The sequence below is a fragment of the Rhipicephalus microplus genome, chromosome 9 (genome assembly GCF_043290135.1).
Source record: "Rhipicephalus microplus isolate Deutch F79 chromosome 9, USDA_Rmic, whole genome shotgun sequence".
Lineage (NCBI taxonomy): Eukaryota > Metazoa > Arthropoda > Arachnida > Ixodida > Ixodidae > Rhipicephalus > Rhipicephalus microplus.
Genome location: NC_134708.1, coordinates 50,237,464 through 50,253,492, shown reverse-complemented (window position 1 = coordinate 50,253,492; position 16,029 = coordinate 50,237,464). Strand labels below are relative to the sequence as shown.

Here is a 16,029-nt window from a genome sequence, read left to right as displayed (position 1 = left end):
CAAGAGTCACAGGTAAACTTGATTGCACCGCGAGTAATGTGATAAATGGCACAATTGTAACACCCATAATAAAAAAAACTATATGCGTTCGTCTAGGGCAGCTGTAAAAAGGCTACAAGCTGCTGTATTACACTCTTGCACAGCGCAAGTGTTTAGCAGGTGATACTCACAGCTTGACGTCATAAAACAAGACAATGAGCCCCAAGGCTAGACTCGAACTTGACCAGCATAAGTACTTTAATGCGTACCTAAATCCAAGGACGCCAGCACTTTGTGCATTTCACTTCCATGGGAGGCTAATATAAACTCACTACTAAAAAATAATAACAAAACAAAGGAGAAAAAGAAGGAAATTGGCACTACCACTTAAAAAAAGACTAGTGCGCGTGTTTACTAGAACGACCTGCTCTGCTGGTACCGGCATCCCAATCAGCTCTGCGAAAGGTGTCTATTTAGGGTACCGATGGCCCACAAAGGCAGAGATCCAACAGGCAACAATGTACATAGAGAACGATTAGACAAAACTGCCGGTGCACCTGAAGCAAACGTCAGCCACGAACAGGACATTTCCTGCCGACTTTAAAATTAAGAATCGCTTCTGCCACTGCTTCTCAAACCAAATGTACCATCTGCCAGGAGCAGAACCAATAGGAGTGAATGGGAATAACACAACTAATGTTGCCTTGGACTGGATCTGAACATACTTGTTGTAATACCAAATGGCAAATTTGAAGTAAAGATCATTACATCAGGACTTGGAGGATTGCGAGGGACCATTTGGAACCAACAAGCTAGCAAGTAGAGTTACTGCCACTGTAATCAGTTAAAATTACAGTGCTAGAGTACTAAGCCAAAAATTCACCGTCGATTATGATACTGCCTCATGCAAATTCTGAGCGTAACTTTGGGTTGGGGCAAGGTCAGCTGTGTTCGAAGTTTTGGCTTTTGGCAAGATATCGAATACATTGTATTCAATTTTTGTGAAGTACAGCACCCACTACCCTATTATTCATCTTTCTGCGGACAAGCATGGTACCTGCTACACATCTGTAAGGTGTTATATGCACTGTGTTGATTCTGCATTGTGTGTTTTAGAAAAGATTGAGTCCCCCCCCCCCCAACCCACCTGCCCTCGATTTTTGACAGATTAGTACACAATCAATTCCGTGTCATAATTGGGAGATGATTTAGACTCCAACCAAGAGATTTGAAGAAGCCCGAAGTTTCGAAACCAACTTGGTTCCTTCCTCAGGGGTGACTGCGGGGACTACGTAGCAGCGGCGTCTTCAAAGCACTCCCAGGGCGGATAATGACCCCCCCTCTCTCTCGTTTTGCCGTGGCGTGCAGTCCATGCGTATACACTGCGTGAACGGTTCCGAGAGAGCGGTTGGTGTTATGGGCTGTCCTCTGTATGTGCCACGACACGAGTAATAACCTTCTCCTCCAGTTCAGCTCGCTTTCAAGGATGGTCGTCGCTTCGAAATGTTATGGGCTGTCCCCTGTATGTGCCACGACTCGAGTAATAACCTTCTCCTCTAGTTTGGCTCGCTTTCATGGATGGCTGTCACTTCGAAATCACCAGATAAATTCGAAGCGACGGCCATCCTTGAAAGTGAGCCGAACTGGTGGAGAAGGTTATTACTCGAGTCGTGGCACATACACAGAATAGCCCATATCAACCGCTCTCTCGGAACCCTTCTCGCAGTGTATACACATGAACTGCACTCCACGGCAAAACGAGAGACAGAGAGAGAGGGTCATTATCCACTCCGCGAGTGCTTTGAAGACACCGCTGCTACGTAGTCCCCGCAGTTACCCCTGAGGAAGGAACCGAGTCGGTTTCGAAACGTTGGGTTTCTTCAAAACTTTTGGTTGGAGTCTAAATCAACTCCCAGTTTTATACCCAACCAGACAGATTTCTGTCGAATGTTTACATTCACGTATCATAGTTGCTTGTAATAAATTATACTTCTTAGTATTTTATAATTAGTCAATTACTTCTCACTTAATAAGAGTAACTGTATTTCAATTACTTTTTCGTAATCAAGCACATGTCATTATCATAAGCATCATTTATGTACCCTGCAAGACAAGGGCCTCTCCCAATGACCTTCAATATGCCATATTTTGTGAAAGTTGATTTCATTTGATGCAGTGAACTTAACTTTGTCACTCTACTCGCTACCATTTTTCGCTGCGTTTCTTTTCTTAAACCTTGGTAACGATTCCATCACTCTAACTGACCAATGACTATGAGCAGCCCAATTTATGCGAATTAGAATATAGGCTACCTTTGCTTGTTCCCTGATGCATTCTGCTATCTTTTGGTCTCTTAAAGTTATACGCATCATTTTCCGTCTGTATAACATTAATATGAACTGATTAGTATCGACCAGTTCATACCACTTCTTTCTCGTTTTAACAATGAGACTACCAGCTTAAGGCAGTATATGCACACAATATAACACATATTAACAGTAGAATACAAACAGGCATGCAGTATAGTACTGTATAGCTTGAATGAAGAAGAAAAGTACTGAACTCATTTATTGTATCAACTGTTTCTCGGTTCCTTGATACCATAGCAACACGTTTAACAGTACTTTTGAAAGAACAAGTGAAGAAGCAGCAACAAGTATGCTATCACTCAATCACATTCAGTTGTCTGACCCCCTGCACTTTGACATAGTGGAACCAGTAAAATACAGTGTTACATTCACAAACTAGACAGCATTTGTATTATGCTTCACTTCATTCGTCTCATTATTTTAGAACTCATTCAAGCTTTAGTAATGCCCATGTACCACTTTTTTTATGGCTTATCTTCCTGTATACAAAATACCTGCAACATCACTGGACAGTCAGTAAATTCTGATTCCGAGTTGGAAGTGCTTGTCGCAGCACCTGGTTCTGACTACACAAGCATGCACAACAATTCACATAAGCTCCTCATGTGCAGCGCCTACCCAGGTGTCTAGTCTAGTTGCCCCGCCGCATCGCTTCCACACTCGCGAGCATGCTCCTTCAGACAGGCGGCATTGGCAAACAGTTGCAGGCACTTCTGGCACTGACACTTAAAGCCTGTGGCAGCAGTGTGCAGGCACCTGTGCGAGAGCAGCGTCACCCTCTGCGCAAACGACTTGCCGCAGCTGCCGCAGTGGAAGGGTTTGTGAAGTTGATGGGTGCGGAAATGGCGGCTACGGTCGCTGCTCTTGGCGAACGCGGCCGGGCACAGGTGGCAGCGGTAGGGCCGCTCCCCGGTGTGCTTGCGCATGTGGATGATGAGTGACGAACGCGTCGTGGCCACGTATTGGCACATGGGGCAGTCGCGGGCGTCTGGGCACGATGCCACGGCAACGGCGGCGGCACGAGCCATTTCCACTCGGCTCATGACTTCTGCGGGAGAGAAAGAATCATGCCAAACAGGCAGCAGCTCAGTGTACTGCAAGGCACCTACACAAACTTGACAGGGATGGGTTGAGTCACTTCTGAGCCGGTTATCAGATTTAGGCACAATGGAAGGTGGAACTGATTATATGGTTGGGGCAGGTTATCAATCTGTCTACAAACAGAAGAGAAGAATTTATTTCATTTCACAGAACAGAAACTAAAGTAGAGGAGACTATCATAAAATTCCGAGCAAGTGCACTCTCCCATTTCAGTGCCTATATAAAATTTGCTTGCCATTCTAGGAAGCCCCCCCCCCCCCCCCTTGTTTCACTCTCTGACAGCATACCAGGTTCAGGCTATACTGGCCTGCTCAAATCCCTTCCAATCCTGCTTAGAAGCCCGATCTCTAAGCATTTGAGCCTGCAATTTGTCGTGAAAATGTTATTTTTGTCTGGCACATAATGGTAATGCTTTGAACTTGGTGCACGACACCTACAAGCAAAAGCATAGCCTTTGAGATGTGCATTTGCAATTAGAAGATGGCCCCTAAGGTGTAACCAGTCTGCAGCCTTCAGGATCAGAGGTAATTACATACCACTTTTTTCATGGCCCAATTGCAATGCCTTGGTGTTTCTTGCCTTTTACAGTCATCACTGTAATGTGCTGTGCCATGAATGACAATTAGATGACTTCTGGAGAGGTTTACTTGCACTCAAGCTTTTTCTGGTGGGAAGGCTTTACCCCCATCGTCTAGAATTCTGGCGCCACTCTGCAAAATACCCTCCACTGTGTCAGGAGTTTAGACTTGTTGAGGCAAAGTGCTTGCTCGGAATCCCACGGATCACAGGCTTCAATGCTAGCCTCTAGGACACTGCTTTTGCAAGCAGGTCCACACTGCTGGAGTTATAACACAAGCTGAATTTAAGAACATCAATTGGAGCACACCGCGCTTAGCCTGGAGAGTCAGGGCCGACAGCTGTCTCAAGCCACACCTGCCGCTTCGCTTTCGTTTAAACACGGAGGCCTGTCAGGCCAACAGAGGTCAGGAAAGTACCAACAGATGTCAACAGAATACCAACAGATGTCAAGAAAGTACCAACAAAGTAAAATACACGAGCACGAAAAATTGAGTAAAATACATGAGCACAAAAAAAAGAAACTTTACAGAAGAAGCATTTTTGTAATTGCACATTGCAATATAAGCATGATTCCCGACTTGAGAAAAAAAAAAGAAAACCAACCACTCTTTTCAGCAATGTCAATGACAGTTGGCCAATTGCCAACAATACAACAGTAGCAGGAACAAAAAAATGGTCATAGCACTTTGCAAACCAGACAAACAACCATGGACACGACTACCCTAAGTACCATTTCACTCTGGACTATCTAAAATTTTAAACATATATATATATCAATGTTTTAATGCTCATATGACCTATATCAGAAAGAAACAGAACACATTTCAAATAGAAACAGCTCTCGTAAAAGAGCAAGACACAGTGCTTTATAATTTGGGCAAGCGACATGAGCCCCTATTAAGGCCACAGGTACATGAACAAACTGCACTGCTGGCATTGGGTTCATTTTTGTTTCAACAATAAAATAAAAGCTGAAGCTGAAAAGCTGGTTTCACGCCTCACTTTACTTAACATCGCTCCATCTACCAAGCTATGCAAGGGTGATTAATTAAGCTTTGAGGTTTTACATTTCAAAACCACTACTGTAAAATCCCGAGCAAGTGCATTCCCTGCGGGGAAAGGTAACGTGACAAGACTTGGAGAGGGGGGCCCTTGCTCGGTCATGGATAGCCATTATAAGGTAGCGGCAGATGAATCGCTAAAAATAAAGAATGCACACAAGTGCTCCTTTTCATATGCTTTATTGAATACACATTAATTTACTATTTTCATTGGCCATCGGCAAGTGAATGAAAACAGTGAAAATGGCGGGAGGGGAGAATAAGCCATATACTTGGAATCCCGCAAAGAAAAGAGGGGTGCTTGCTCAGGATTTCACAGTATACATGGTTGAGGCACATTTACCTCTGGATTAATTTTGAGCAGAGTGAAACCAGGTCACAGGTCTAGCATAAATGTAAAAAACTGTTAAACAGACACAAAAATGACATTCTCGGGACACACGCAATCTTTTGAAGCAAGCAAGACTGTACAGCAATCGCAACTAATCTTAATGACCAGACTTTCTACAGAGTTCAATGGCTCTTCTGATGTAGGCACACTTGATACTTCCACTGTAACAAGAAAGAAAGAAAAGCTTAGTAACAGCGATCAATTTCAACAATGCCAACTGTCAAAATAAACACAGTGAAACAAGATAGCCTACATTTCAGGCATTTGTCCAGGCATCACTTCTGCCTTAAAGGGCCAGTAAACAGCTTTGATGTCCAACAATTTTAAAAAGAGATATATGTGCAGTTTTTTTTTGCGAACATGCTGCCGCAAGAATTTTGCGAATATGTGCTATATTAAGGAAGTTACATGGGTTAGAACATCGGTCTAAGCTGGTTTGAAATTTTCACGCGGCCTCGCCACCCTTCTTCCTTCCATGAAGGGAAAGGCGTAGCCCATCGTCGTGACTCCGCCCACTTCGGCAACGTGACACCACATCAGTGATTGACGTCATCAGCAAACTCAATCAGTCGCAACGCACTTCCGCTTGCTGCGAAGCGTGGTTGTTTGTTTACCGTTTGCCGCACCAGCCGCGGGTCAACCGTGTACGTGTCAGGTGCGAAGTGTCGACCACAAACAATCAGGTCCCCAACGTAAGTCTCTTGATGGCCGGTTCGCTTCAGCCATGCAGCGCACAGGGCCCCCATCATGAGGCACCCGGTGCCGATGCTTCTCCGCTGCCCAGTCGCTCAATTTGCAGCCAACGACAAAGCAACGCTTTTAAACTGTGTTGCTCATGTCAAGGGCGAAGTACGTTCGTAAGTGCACACAGGCGCTGTAGTTGAGCAAGGAGTGTACATGTGCACGCAACAACTGTGAGGCTGGTCCTTCAACCGCTGTGCCAAGAAACAAGGAGCAGTTTCGCAGCTGTGGGTGGGAACAGGAACTGACGTCGACTCCACTACTGTTTTTTCACACCTGATTTAGACCGATCAGCGAGCTGCGTGCTACGTCACGTCAGCGATCGCCGAGTTGATGTCACTGCGCGTGCAAGGGGGTCGGTCGGTCAGCCGTAGGAAAGATGCACGAGCATCGTTTTTCGAAATAGAGGCTTTGCGCAGCACACAATGCTGTAATATTCAGAAAACATGATCGCTACGGCCTAATCTATGAATTGCCGAGCTTGTATAGGGGGTGTAAAAAAAAGTCTGAGCCTGCTTACTGGCCCTTTAGAGGGGTGGTGCCACTATATTTATGGTTTGCGCGTTCTTTGCTGCAGGCATTTTTTATAACTCCACAAAGCATGATACATACCCTAAGATTCATTAATTCTAGCTAAATAATTTAATACCGCCCTATATATGCGGACGATTTTCAGTTTCAATTTCTGGGCACCGAGTTGGGCAGTGACATAGAAGTGTAGGCGGCTTGATCATGTGACTACACAAAGCTGTGATGCACGTCTAGCAGTGTCATCTGCTGTCGCGCGCACGTGCCAAACAAGCACCAGCAAAACAAAATGTGCCGACAGCTATTATGGCTAGTTGCAGCAGCGACGATGCTATGCCGGTATGTACGTGGTGGAGGTAGGGTGGCTAGCGGAAGTTCAGAGGTCACTCGCCTCACTACAGATCTAGTATGACGTCATTACAAATTCTGCTGCCCTTTCTATTGAGCTACATCAGTGTTAGACGTTCAGATACACTTTGAAAGTGAATTAAAATACATTCTGAATGTTTGCTATGTCCGTCCATTCGTGTGGAGTGTCGCTGTGTGCAGAGGGAACCCACAAGAGGCTTGTTATGGCCTCCAAATTTGATGCCTCCACCATTTTAAAGGCAAGTAACTGTAGCCAAGAGCAAAAGACACAGGGTCTGTGCACGACTGTCTTCTGCACTCAGACAGTTGTACAGGAGGTGCTTTGATGCCTGTTTTCTGAACAGTAGGTTATTTTTCCTAGTCATCAGCGTTTCAAAAGTTTATAGAGGTTTTCACAAATGCGAGCTGGTGCAATTATTGCGTCTGGACAAACACTCTTTGATGTCACTAACATGCTAAGAATTCCCATGAGTATTAACAAACCTGATGGACATAAAGGTACTGACAACAATCCAGAACATGCCACAAGACGCTCATGGAAGTGGAAAGACTGTAAACTATAGTGACAGAATCAAACCTTATTTTTGCGATTCGAATAGAATTCATATTTTTAAATGCTTTTGACGGTCACCAAAACAAGCACATTGCATCGCCTGGTGGCAAGTGCTGGTGCCGCAAAAAGGTGTGGCTCGGCTTGGTGAGCCTACTAAACTGTTTAGGTGCACTATAATTCGTGCTTCAAATTACAGTCTCCATATTCTTAAGCATCCTCACCTTATTCTTTGCTTACTACTAGTTAAAAGAAGTTGACACCAAGAAAAACACACACAAAAAAAGGTGTAGACAATGTGCATTATTTTTTTCTCAATGTGTGTACACTAGTTGCACAGACAACAATCTTGTAGCACAATGTGCCAATGGCACCATAAGCCACTGCCCTGCAGGACTATTTCTTGCCATTTCTCTCCCCCCCCCCTCCCCAAGCAAACTCACATTCTAAACTGCATTCATTACTTGTAATTCTCCCATCAAGGTGACAAGACTTTTGAGAATTCATGAGTCACTGACACTTCACACCTTGCTGCGTCCCGTGACAAGAGTCAGCTGCGAAAGTGACGGTGTACTTGGTGGTCAAGTAGCAAGAGAAACAAATGCACAGTGCGTTTCGAGTTTGAAGCACATTTCACAACTAAACACAATTTTTTCAATGGTAGATAAAAGTGAAACGATTTTGTTTCCTATATTACATTGTTTTTATTTCCTTTCACAAGTTTTGTTTCCCTACTTTCAATACAAAAAAATTGAATATAGTAATTAAAATCCAAGCAGGTTAACATAGCTTTTAAAGAGAACAAGGCTCAATGTATAGAGTCCGCTGGAAATTGTCGCCTGGCTGCTTGCCATTGCATTTCGCATGAGCAGTTCGCCAAAGCCAGATGCTCAAAATAGCCATGATTCCCAAGCTCTCATGATGGAAGAAATCATTTAAAAAACATTTTTGTCACATAGATGAGCTTTCACTTGTACCTTTTAAATGGGTTTTTCTCAAGATCCATTTTAGGGCAACTTCTTGAGGACGGAGATATGTTTTTGGTACTTATGATAGCCAGATCATGATGAGATATTGTCCACATTTTCTACAACATGTAAAGGGTGCAAGTATCTTTCTTAAAACTTGATATCGCTTGTATATTTACTACGAACCTACAGTATACGATTAGTATGGGCTAAACATTCAGGGCTTCTCACACAAGAATTTTTCTTGTCCATTAAAATATTTCATAGGCACTTTCTTGTTAGCTATTTAGTTACTATGGAGGAATGGTTTAGAACCATAAAAGTTTAGTGGCAGAAAAAGTTTATCCAAAAAAAAAACTTTACGCATTATCATGGTATAAAGCGAAAACTATGTACCTTACTATAAAACTGATTGCATACTTGAAGTCAGCATAAAAGTGTATATATCCAGCACAAATTGTATTGCTGTAGGCTACAAATAAAGGAACTTTTTTTTTTTTTTTTTCAAGTAGCACTTCTCCATAGTATACAATTTCCTTAAAACCACATCAACGTTAATATTGCTCAGCGAGAGTACCAGTTAGTTTTAAAAAAATTGCAAACTTTGAGTATTTCTGCTATTATTTAATATACGTAGATAACAGCTTAACACACAAATTTTGGAATCATTAAATAGCCTAACTAAACAGAACCTCTGTAGTAGCACAAGCACTGTTTCCTTCTGCACTAAGGGAACTCTTGATCGGCCTCTGCGGCTATCAATGGCGCTTAGACAACGTGCCGTTGCCAGATCTTAGTGCGGAGGCCACAGCCGATATCCTCAACACCCACCAAGCCATGGTAGGTTATGTGGCAATGCAGTTTTTTGTCGTTCCGCCACGCGCTGCAGATCCTGCAAACTTTTGTGGCTGACAGTGCATATATCCACTAAGCAACAAGCACGGCTTGCAATATCACCAAACATGGCATAATTTTAATTTCTCAATCAAGTCTAAACATACAATGTCACCACTTTGAATGCACTGATAAAGAGTAAAAAAAGGGATGTAAGGCTTGTCGCATAGACATGATGAGCTTCAATGAATACTGTCCACTTACATAACCATTCGGGCTTCTGCCAAAGTACTTTGAACATGCTAAGAGTACACAACACCTAATGAAGGCAGATGATGATGGCATCCCAATGTCACCACTTGGTTATGTTGTGCTGAAAACAAATGACAGAACATGGCAAGCTCTTGACGTGCACTCAAGTCAACTGTGAAAACCTGTTCCCAAGGAAATCCCAATTCTGTCTCAAATTACGGGACCTCCTACCATAATACCTGCACATTAAAACGGAGACGAATTGGTAGTTGTTGGGGTTTGACATTCCAAAACCACTATATGATTATGAGAGACGCATAGTGGAGGGCTCCGAAAATTTCGACTACCTGGGATTCCTTAAAGGTCAACTCCGGCAATTTTTTTGCCGTGTCAGGATAATGGTGCTTTTATGTTCTTTAGACACTCTCCTCACATGCCCGATAACTGAAAAGCTCAAAAAGTTCAAAAATAATATTTAATTACCAAAAACCCGCAATACGGAAACCCAACCGAGTGCGCTTTTACGTGTGACATTTTGCCTGACGTCACCGGAACCGGCCTGATTGCACATAATGCCCGCCAGATGGCACTACCTGTCCACACCGTCCGCAGCGATCGGCTAAAACGCTTACGCTGTTATGATGAATATATGGCGAATCGTGTGTGGCTCACAATACAATACCACTTGGCACCTATCGCACACCCACCAACACGGAAGTGGAAATCGCTTGCTCAACCAAGGAAGCGCTGGCCAAACCCACACAATCCGTAGCAGACAAGCAGACGCTGCAGTGGCACATCCGTTCTGCACCAGGCAAAACTCAAACGTCACACACACAATGTTGTCATTAATTCTGGCAAGCGGGGTGAGCGTTTCGAGGCGAGCTATAAAATTCATTTGAAAAGAATCTGCGAAGCTCTCAAGATTGCAATTTGGCATGAATGGTGCAAATTGTGCAAATGAATGTACCCAGTGAATTTCATTGAGATCCACTAACCGACAAAAATCGCTGGAGCTGGCCTCTAACCTGCACCTAAATTTAAGCACAAGGGCCTCAAGCATTTTTGCCTCCACTGAAAATGCAGTCACCGCGGTCCGTGTTCGATCCTGTGACCTGCGAGTCAGGAGCTGAGTGCCTTAGCCACTACTTTGGTAGCTTGAAACGAAGAGAAACTTATTCTGTCTGTATTTTTGAAAACCCACATTTCTGCCTGGTGCCAAGATGTGGAACACAAGTGATAGGACAGCCAACAACAGCCTTGATGGGTGCACTTGCCAAGGTTCTCATATTGCGTCGAAACAGCCAGCTGTGTGCACTTCCTTTTAAGGGGGGACGTGGCAAGTAAAACTAATTTCTTTATTAATGTACTGTTTGTGATGAAATTTGGTGTGTGTATGTGGATGATTGTGAGGATTCCAAATATGAAAACCGTTTTCAAATACCTCTTGTACTTTTTGAGTTACAAGCATAATTATACTAATTAATGCTCTTTACACTTAAAGAGATAATTATTGCTAAATGAAATTATTTTTTCATATTATTATGTTCCCAAAGCATCAACTTGTGCAAAGAAGCTATTAGTTGATTTTTCTAGTTCTTGTAACCATAAATAAAATTTCCAAAACATGGATGTTATTTTGCGCACACATCGCAGTAATTATAAAATGTGTTCTAAAAATTTTAAATGACGAGTATGAAGAGAGATAAAGCTTTATTGCACTGCTAAAGGCCTCCTGAGCCTAGTGCAAAAAACGGAACGACTCTATCAGTCTTTGTTAGAAAATGACAGATGTTCTAGCGAAGGCACATAGGCGAAAATCAAGAGTTGAGAAAACTGACTTTGAAAGTTCACTCTTGTTTGGAAGTTCACAACATGCCTAAAACACTCAGAATCCTCCTGGGCAGTAATCCTGAGATGCTGTGGCCTTGGCCTCTGTAGAGCGCAACCCAGTTTTGCGCTTCTTTGTCGTGGAACAATGCGCCTTTTGAGCCCTCTTTACCCTTTTGGCATCCTTTTCGGCTGCTCGCCGCAAAGAGCAGTCTCCTGGATTGAAGCCCAGTTGAGCAGTGATCTCTTGCAGCGCACTCTTGCAGCCACCATTGAAACGGCAGACTGCATCTGCAACTGCACTTTCCACACTTCGAAGGGAGGCGAACTGGCTCTTGGACTGGAGTGACCAAATGAGGCTGTTCATACTCTCCACAGCGTTCTGGGTTTTTCCCTGCGCACACCTTTCAAGGAGCTCTTTGTTCGAGAGGCGCTTGTAGATTGGCAGCAGTGCCACTCGCACGTGAGGGGGCAGTTTATGTTTGTGAGGCGGCAGCGGCTCTCCCTTGGCCAATGCCTGATTGTGCGGGCACCAGGAGTCAGTCCCACTTGGGCACAGGTCGTGGTGTGGATCCTGATCTGTGGATGTTACATGGTAATAAGTGGCCATGATGGCCCTCTCCATGCCAGGAACATCGTTGGGGTGGCTCTTAATGGCCCAGCCATAATAATTCGTCAACTTCTTTATCAGGCCCTGCGTCAGCCGGCCTTTGCCACCCATGCTCAGTCCTCGGCCTTTGGATTTGTGCTCATCAAGAAGGTTGCGCAAGGAAGTGCCCATTCTTTTTTTCACATGGTTCACACACTCCTGTTTCTTAATCACCATGTAGCCATACACCTTGTCTTGCGTGAGGGCAAGGTACGTACGGCTGTCACCGTCGCAGAGCACATTGATGTATCGAAGCTTGTACTTGGTAAACGATCTTTCAAACATGATCCTAGCTGCTTCTACTTGCATTTGGCCTGCATTAGCATCGGTGTTCTTTTGGCACTGTGGCTTGTGTTTCTCAAGCCACTCCTCATAGTTGTCGTCACCAGGCTTGGGGCCAACAGCACAGCCTTGGCAGTAGTTGGACAGGACACAGTGGTCCAAGACCAAGCCTGTGTACAGCTCGATAACACAGCCCACGCCAATATGACTTCTGTGCCCCCTCGTCATCCACGTGCCGTCGTAAATGACATCAATGTTGCCTGGCACTCCTCCTAGGTCCTTGTAAATGTCATGCACCTTCTGTGCACTTTCTGCTTCAATGCGGGTGGCAGCTGATGTGGTGGCAGGGTGGCTGTACTTCCTTTGCAGTCTCTGGTAGGACTTGTGGTGCAGTGCTCGATGCGAGATGTCCATCGCAGAAAAAATGTCATTAATGGCAGATTGTTTTCTGCCAACTGACTGCACAGCCCTCAAAGCACGCACGTTTACCTCAAAGGGGTTCGTTTTTTGTTGCCCGGAGCACCTCGGGGACGACCACGCACTGTTCACTAAGCCACAATTGTCACAAAAAAGTTCCATCCTCGCCGCGAGTCCAAGGCAGTGCGTAGTCTCGAGGCGTATCGACCCTTCGTCGCACTTGTTGCACTTTACTGACGAAAGCAGACCGTTCAGCATCTTCTTATTTACAATGAAGAATGTGGAGTCCTTACCGCCGTCATTTTCGTCGCAGCCTTCGTTCAGAAGCTCGAGCTTCCGCTTTGAAGCGGACTTCGATGCTACGGCATCCAAAACATCCCGCCTTGTCTGCGCCCGCTGCGCGATTTCTTCACTGCTCGGAATCTGGGCCGAAACTCGCGATAGAATGTTCGACGCGCGCACGCCCGGAGTTGCAACGGCTGCCGACGCGGTGCCACCGCAATCGGGTTCGCGAGAGCGTCCATCACGGTCGACGGCATCCGGCGGTCTGACATACGACGATGTGGCACCTTCCACACTCTCGGCCTCACAACAATCAGCGAAGGGTCTGAGTAGAGGCTCCGTGACGCTTGAAGAGCATGCTCCGTCCGGAACTGCGACTGGGACGGCAGCCGCAGTCGTCTGCCCTTTGTTCCAAGCTTTCCGACGCTTGCCGTACTTGTGGACGCTCCGGAACTTTTTTTGCGGCAACATAGCACCGCAGTATGAGCAAGCACTCAGAAGAGACCACCGATGTAAACAAAGCTTGGTAAAAAAAGCACGCGAACTATCACAAAAACAGCAAACTGGCAAAAAACGAAGCGCACGCCGGATGATTCTCGACACGGCGGCCGCAGATGCGCTCGCGCTTCCAAGGTTGCCAAGGTGCGCGGCGCAGCTTTGACCAGTAAGAGGTCGCGCCTGCTACCACGTGACCCGCGCAGCCAATTGCCGTTCTTCGTTTTCGTTTTTTTACTTGCTCCTCGCGCTTTTATTTTCACTCGGCGAAATACGAGACCGCGACCATCGGGAAGCCGGCTTTCTCCTCTTTCCAAAGCTACCAAAATGGCGGCCCACAGTCAACAACTTGGCGCGTTTGTGCGGCGTGAACAACACCGTTTGAGGGGCTTTTTTTTCGCACTTTTCGACGACTAGCCTCGGCAAAACCACTATTTGCGGGATTTGTAGCGCACGTTTCGCTGTAATATTTTAGAACAAGGAAGTTGAAGGTCTGAAGATTACGAAAAAAAATAAATCAGAAAATCGCATATTTTGACCAAAATCGGCACTTTACTTGCCGCGCCCCCCCTTAAATGCATAGAACTTCAGGCATGGAGGAAGAACAAGAAAGGAGGGAGCATGTTGCCAGCCTTTGCAAGCCAACCAATTTTGAAGCCAGCAGAGTTGGACCAACACGTGATTTTTTGCATCAAGATTACGCAAGCAACGAGACTTGCAGAGACAGCAGATTGTGTGGCGCCCAGTAGCTTTTATCTGAAACGCACTTGTTCGGCACGGACCGGCCCACCCACGCAGCAAGTTCAAAAGGCGAACATCACCGAGAGTACTAAAGCCTATCGCACGCTCCGACGCTTTTGTCACGAGTTGGGCCGACATGATGGGCTTCAACTCGTGTGATGCAATGCTCCCGTCTTTCTTTTCTCTTCCTCAATGACTTTAGAGGCCTGGCTTGTCCATGCACTGTGTAATGACACATAGTGACACAAGACAGACATTGCCCGAAACCAGTGCAAAATAAGCATGCAAGATTAAAAACATTAGAGACTACAGAAATTTTCGTAGCAGGTTAGCCTAATATCGCGAAAAACACTTCTGAAACATCTGAGTGGTACCCGCGCCGCGCAACAGAGGGCGCCACCACCTCTGCAAGCGCACGATTGTCAAGGAAACCTCTGGGCTGTCCGCGCTACGCACTTCAGCTTTCGCAATAGTGAAACTGCATTAGGCGCGGGATTTAGGATTACACCACATTGGCGAACTACATCTAGACTGGCGCTACACCGATGACCAAATATTTTAGAGAAATAACATTCTGCGAACTAACAAGTCGCACTTCGGTAACATTCACGCGTATCTATGGGACTGATAAAACACTTCGGACGCGAGTCTTCCGTGTAGCACTAGACGTTTGCAATGCGCGTGCTTTTTAAAAATTGTGCATGCACTGTACGGTGTTCGTTTACTCGAACGGACGCATTTTAAGACCTCAATGCCCGTACAGGACTATAAAACACTACGTCGACAGTGTATAAGACCATGACATTGGTGCCTAGGACGCGAGTACCGCTTTGAACTTGCTCCCACGACCATATCGGTGACGTGCGGAGGCAGCAGCGGCTCCTGTTATCAGACCCTCGTCGCCAACGCAAGCACATACTGCGATAAGCAGGATAGCAGTGAAGATCATGGTTCCCCGCACTCATTTTCTAACCGCTTACTTTACTTTCTTTTCGCTGCCATTATTTTACTTTTACTGCCACGTCCCGAAAACACACACTCGCCTTGGAGGGCGCCAGCCGCACCGATATTCGAGAACAAAGCATTTAGGAGGCGGCTGCTCTTTAGCGAAGAGATGTGTAAACATCATGCACGCTTACCGAAGGCGGCCACCCAAGGCACCGAAAGGAACGTCCAGCGTGTCACACAAAACAAACACTCACGCACAAACACCACCACCACACACGCAGCAGCAGCAGATCAAGTGGAAGCGGCGAGATGCTCTCCATTGAAGATCTTCTCTGACGCTCGCACGAGAAGGGACACACAACTCTGGGAATAATGTGAACACCATTGCGAAGTGATGCGCTATGCCACAAGGCGTACCGCTATGGAGGGAAACGACACACGCCGAGAAGAAAAATTGCTCGTGCACAGCTTCGAAAACAAGATAAGCGAGCGCACACCACCGGTGGCCATGCTGGCGTGCGTCACGTGGTACGTTGAAAACGTGATTGACGCTTTTTTTCTCCGCGTAGTGGTGTTACTTGACCTCCTAACACTTTACTATGTAAGTAAGTTGTGTTGATACACTCCACGTGAAATTCTTTTCTTTCCTCCGTGTTCCGCGCC

The 16,029-nt window shown here is 45.5% G+C and overlaps 1 long non-coding RNA gene across 1 annotated transcript; it reads right to left on the bottom strand.

The window, feature by feature from the left end:
* Positions 1 to 5,483: 5,483 nt before the first annotated feature.
* Positions 5,484 to 15,883, bottom strand: LOC142771765 (uncharacterized). Its single transcript, XR_012886129.1, has 2 exons — positions 15,558 to 15,883; positions 5,484 to 5,641 (listed from the first exon to the last, which is right to left on the bottom strand). It is a non-coding gene; the product is annotated as an uncharacterized LOC142771765 (long non-coding RNA).
* Between the last annotated feature and the right edge of the window lie 146 nt (positions 15,884 to 16,029).